This window comes from Podarcis muralis, chromosome 14 (assembly GCF_964188315.1).
Source record: "Podarcis muralis chromosome 14, rPodMur119.hap1.1, whole genome shotgun sequence".
Taxonomy (NCBI): domain Eukaryota; kingdom Metazoa; phylum Chordata; class Lepidosauria; order Squamata; family Lacertidae; genus Podarcis; species Podarcis muralis.
The window spans coordinates 24,263,626-24,268,432 of record NC_135668.1 but is presented as its reverse complement, the minus strand read 5'-3'; the positions used below and the strand labels follow the sequence as shown (position 1 = coordinate 24,268,432).

Sequence of the window (4,807 nt, the reverse complement as noted above, 5' to 3'; positions counted from 1 at the left end):
TGTCATGGACTGGTTGGACATGAAGAAACGGTGGGAGGAACCAGCTAGGGAACCACCAAGGCAAGAAGGTTCAGAGCCCGGGGGAGCAGTGGTGGCAGGACGATGAGTGGTCATAGGGAGAAGAGGGAGAAGACTGGGAAGGGGAGGTGTCAGAAACTGAAGGGGTAACAGGTCTCAGTACGTTGGGAGAGTCTGGGGCAGAGAGAAGTTCAGAAACAGAGGCAGAAGGTGAAGCAGGCGAGTAGAAGGAGGGAGGTCAAGAGGCAGAGATGAGCCAAGAGTCATGGGTGCCCCCCCCCCCCCCGCAGTGTGACAAGTTCCCTCTCCCCCCAACACCCAGAACCAGGAGAGGGATGAAATAGGTGGAGCAAAGACAGGCTGCACACAGGCGCTGTCTCCAATTGTTTGGAAGAAGCTCTGGAGCAGTAGAGACATAGATGGCTGTAGAGAGGCAGGTACCTTTAGTCTTGGCAACTGATTTTATGGAGTGGGACCTACAGAACATGAGCTGCTGTGTTCATTAGGCTGAGTCTGTGAAGGTCATTTTTTTCTAATAGTTATCTCCAGCTTTGAACTATGTGATTTACTGACTGGCTTACTCTGCGGCACCTCAACAGCACTTTCCTCCTTTCAACAATATTTCTGTGATTGTTGCACACAATCAGTTTAGTATTTATCCATCCAGGAGCTATTGCCTTTGCCATTGTGGGTCCTTAGGGACATCAGGTAGCCATACTGATGCCACACAGCTCATTACAGAATCCATAATAAACTAGGATTACCCACATGACTACTGTCTAGAAACACTGCCCTCCCTCTCAACTGGCTTTATGTAATCATGTCATCACATAGGTAAAGGTAAAGGGACCCCTGACCATTAGGTCCAGTCGTGACCGACTCTGGGGTTGCGGTGCTCATCTTGCTTTATTGGCCGAGGGAGCCGGCATACAGCTTCCGGGTCATGGGGCCAACATGACTAAGCCGCTTCTGGCGAACCAGAGCAGTGCACGGAAACGCCGTTTACCTTCCCGCCGGAGCGGTACCTATTTATCTACTTGCACTTTGACGTGCTTTTGAACTGCTAGGTTGGCAGGAGCTGGGACCGAACAACAGGAGCTCACCCCGTCATGGGGATTCGAACCACCGACCTTCTGATCAGCAAGTCCTAGGCTCTGTGGTTTAACCCACAGCGCCACCCTTGTCCCTGTCATCACATAACCAAGTCTAATTCACCTTGTTGCATCATGATATCATTCTGTGCCTAAGAACACTTGCTATGTAGATGGGGGTGGGAATGTGATGCAGGGACGGACTTTGGTTTTTCAAATTTCAGTGGCACCCTGCGTGAAGCCAAAATTCAACACCACCACCACCATCTCTCGTCTTATTTTCTGTGTGTGCACTATGTCATAGTTGCAACGCCTTGCGGAACACCCCTCAAATCAGCACCCAGTGCTAGGGAACCAGTCACACTGCCTTTAAATCCACCTCTGATGGCAGTGAAACAGCAGATTAGGGGAAAGATGGCAAAGGCATCGTTGAGGGAAAGCAGTTTAGCTGTTTCCCCATCCCTTCAACTTTGATTGGAAAACGGAACCTGGCGAGCATGCAGAACAACCCTCGTAGTAATACTAATTTTGCATTTTAAAATCAACTGTGTGCAATCCACTCCGCTTTCAGAGATTTGAGGACAAATGCAATTCAGAGCTTGGGGCTCGTACATTCATTTCTTCATGTATCCGTGCGAAAACACAGTGCATTGCTCCTGGGGCGAACATCTGCTCACATCCAGTGCCACAGGCAACTTTCATCTGTCTCCTTCCAAGTACTTGCAAATGAGGGCTTATCACAGCCCTAGTGGCATCCGTCCCAATGTGTGGCGTATTGGAAAACACTTCCATCCTCACCATCGTCCAAGCCCCTCACCTTGGCAATGTTTGGAAGTGCCCTGGGAGCGTGGCCACAGAGTCTCTTCTCTCCCCTCTCCTTTCACCTCCCCCCCACCCCCCAATCTGCAGTGCTTGCCTTGCCTTTGACGTCAGCTTTGAAATTGCTCGCTGTGATGTGCCGTGGCTTTGCTGTGTTCCCTTTCTAGTCATAATATTGGTTCAGCCGTAACCTCGGCACTTTGAGGTATAATTGTCCCTGACAAGAGGGTGAATCAATGGTGGAGGGTTGATAAGCATTACATACAGATGACAGAAGTCAGGACATATCGGATTACTGCTGTGAATATAATAAAAGAGAGACGAAACATGTTGGCGGCTCAAAGACAAGCCATTTCATAACTCTCTAGTGGGGCTATTATCTTCCATTTACTGCCACTGATAACCAGGTTGCCAATGGTCTCCATAGGATCCAGTTACAATCCATTTAACATGTTGCTTGCCAGGCACAGCCAGGGTGGGGAGGCGATATTGACAATGATTTTTAGCTTCTTTGATTAGTTTTAGGAGGGGAGTTAGATCTGCCTTGACCCAGCTTTTCGATGAGATAAGACACCAAGCAGGTAATGCTTTGAACTTTTTTTGTGGGTTGGTGTGTGTTTGTGGGTATTAGCCTCTTAGGAGAACATAAAAGAGCCCTGCTAGATCAGGCCAAAGGCCCAACTAGTCCAGCACCCTGACATCACAGTGGGTAACCAGTTGCCTATGGGAAGCCTGCAAGAAGGATGTCCGTGGAACAGTTTTCTCCTCCCCACTAGAGATTCCCGGCCACTGGTAAGGTAAAAAGCAAAAGGACTCCTGGACAGTTAAGTCCAGTCAAAGGCGACTATGGGGTGTGGCGCTCATCTTGCTTTCAGGCCAAGGGAGCTGGCTTTTGTCCACAGACAGCTTTTTGGGTCATGTGTGCAGCATGACTAAACCGCTTCTGGCGCAACGAAACATCATGACGGAAACCAGAGCGTGCATGGAAACGCTGCTTACCTTCCCACCGCAGTGGTACCTATGTATCTACTTGCATTGGTGTGCTTTCGAGCTACTAGGTTGGCAGGAGCTAGGACAGAGCAACGGGAGCTCACCCCATCGCAGGGATTCAAACTGCCGTCCTTCTGATTGGGAAGCCCAAGAGGCTCAGTGGTTTAGACCACAGCGCCACCTGCGTCCCAGCAACTGGTACACAAAGGCAATCCTCAACTAGCTGGGCTGATTCAGCGTGTGGCAGCTTACTAGGTACTAAATCTGTGGTGTATTTACAATGCAGTCAAACCAACAATGCACGTTTGCTAGATAGACACATGATAGGTGCTGAAGCTCAGAGTTCTGTCAGTTTACTAGAGAGGACTCCTGAGAGACACTCCCACTGTCAGTGGTGTAGCATGGGGGGTGCAGGGGGAGCCGGCCGCACCGGGCGCAACATCTGGGGTTAGGGCAAATCCACAGGTTAGGGGGCGCAAATCCATGGGTTAGGGGGCGCAAATCCATGGGTTAGGGGGCGCAAATTACTTGCCTTGCCCCGGGTGCTGACAACCCACGCTACGCCACTGCCCACTGTGACCTGTCAGTGGGAGGGCATATCCATACATATAATTTCCTCACCTGGCCAGGGCACTTCCTCTTTGCTCCTTGATCTTTCACCTCATTCCACCAATGTGAGAACATCTGCATGTCAGACACCATTTTAAACTGGGCTAAAGTATGTCTTTGTAACTGGATGGCCATTTTAAGCCTGCCTGAACAAAGCTGCTGTATCTGTTGCTCTTCAACAAGTATGCTGAGTGAGTAAGTGCTATTTTTAATTTTTACAAGACTGTTTGCGTGGTTATTTTTTTATGTTGGAGAGACAGGGGAAATGCCACAAAAAATTAGTCTGCCTTAAAGCATCCTGGATTACTTAAACCAAAAGGCTAAAACCAGCCTATCAAAGCTTCTCTTTTAAATGGCGAAGGGATGCACTCTGCTGAACTCACAAACATGAGGAAGGAAGGATAATACCTAGTATATCCTCTCCTAGCATCTAGCAAGAAAGAGTGTTCCCCAAACACTTCTCCCCCTCTCCAAATTATCCTCACAACAATTCTGTGAGGTAGCTTAGACTGAGAGACAGTGAGTGGCCCAAAGTCACACTCGTGATTCATGGCTGAGCAAGGATTTGAACCCAAGTCTCCCAGGTCCTGATCCAGCACTCTAATCATTACTCCACACTGGCTGTACATCCTAAAGACACTGCAGTCTCCACTGACCTTCATTCCAGGAAAACCAAACCTTAGAAAAATCACAGGAAGTCAGGGAGTCTCTTGCCGCTCAGAGATTTGGGTGCAAGCAGCCATTGGGAAGGGCCATAGCTCAGTGGTAGAGCATCTGCTTTCCATGCAGAAGGTCCTAGGTTCAATCCCTGGCATCTCCAGGTAGGGCAGAGAGAGACCCCTGCCTGATACTCTGCAGGACCACTGCCAGTCACTGTAGACAATACTGGACCAATGGTCTGACTGAGGAATAGGGCAGCTTCCTATGTTCCTAATGCATAGTATTCAGCACCATCAATGTGCGTTGCCACAAGGTGCTGGGTTTAGTCTGAGAGACAAGGGAAGGATGTTTATTGCTTTACACGAATCAGCTCTTTTGAGCCATTGTTGAAATGCTGAGCTTCTGAGAAGATGCGAGGTGCACACATTCATTCACAACATTCTTAAGTGTGGAAAACATGCATTCAGTCTCCTTCATGCAATTATGCCGACAGAAAGCAATGTTTTAAATACTACATCAGAAGAATCTTTATTTGCATCAGCCACTAGCCATAGCAATAAAATGTACTAAGGATAGAGGTAAAAACTTAATTATGCAAAATACATTCTGGAGGTTTACAT

General features: G+C 48.5%; 1 non-coding gene across 1 annotated transcript; it reads left to right on the top strand.

Moving 5' to 3' along the window:
- The first annotated feature begins 4,276 nt into the window (after positions 1–4,276).
- TRNAG-UCC (transfer RNA glycine (anticodon UCC)) lies at positions 4,277–4,347 on the top strand. Its single transcript has one exon. It is a non-coding gene; the product is annotated as a tRNA-Gly (tRNA).
- The last annotated feature ends 460 nt before the right edge of the window (positions 4,348–4,807 follow it).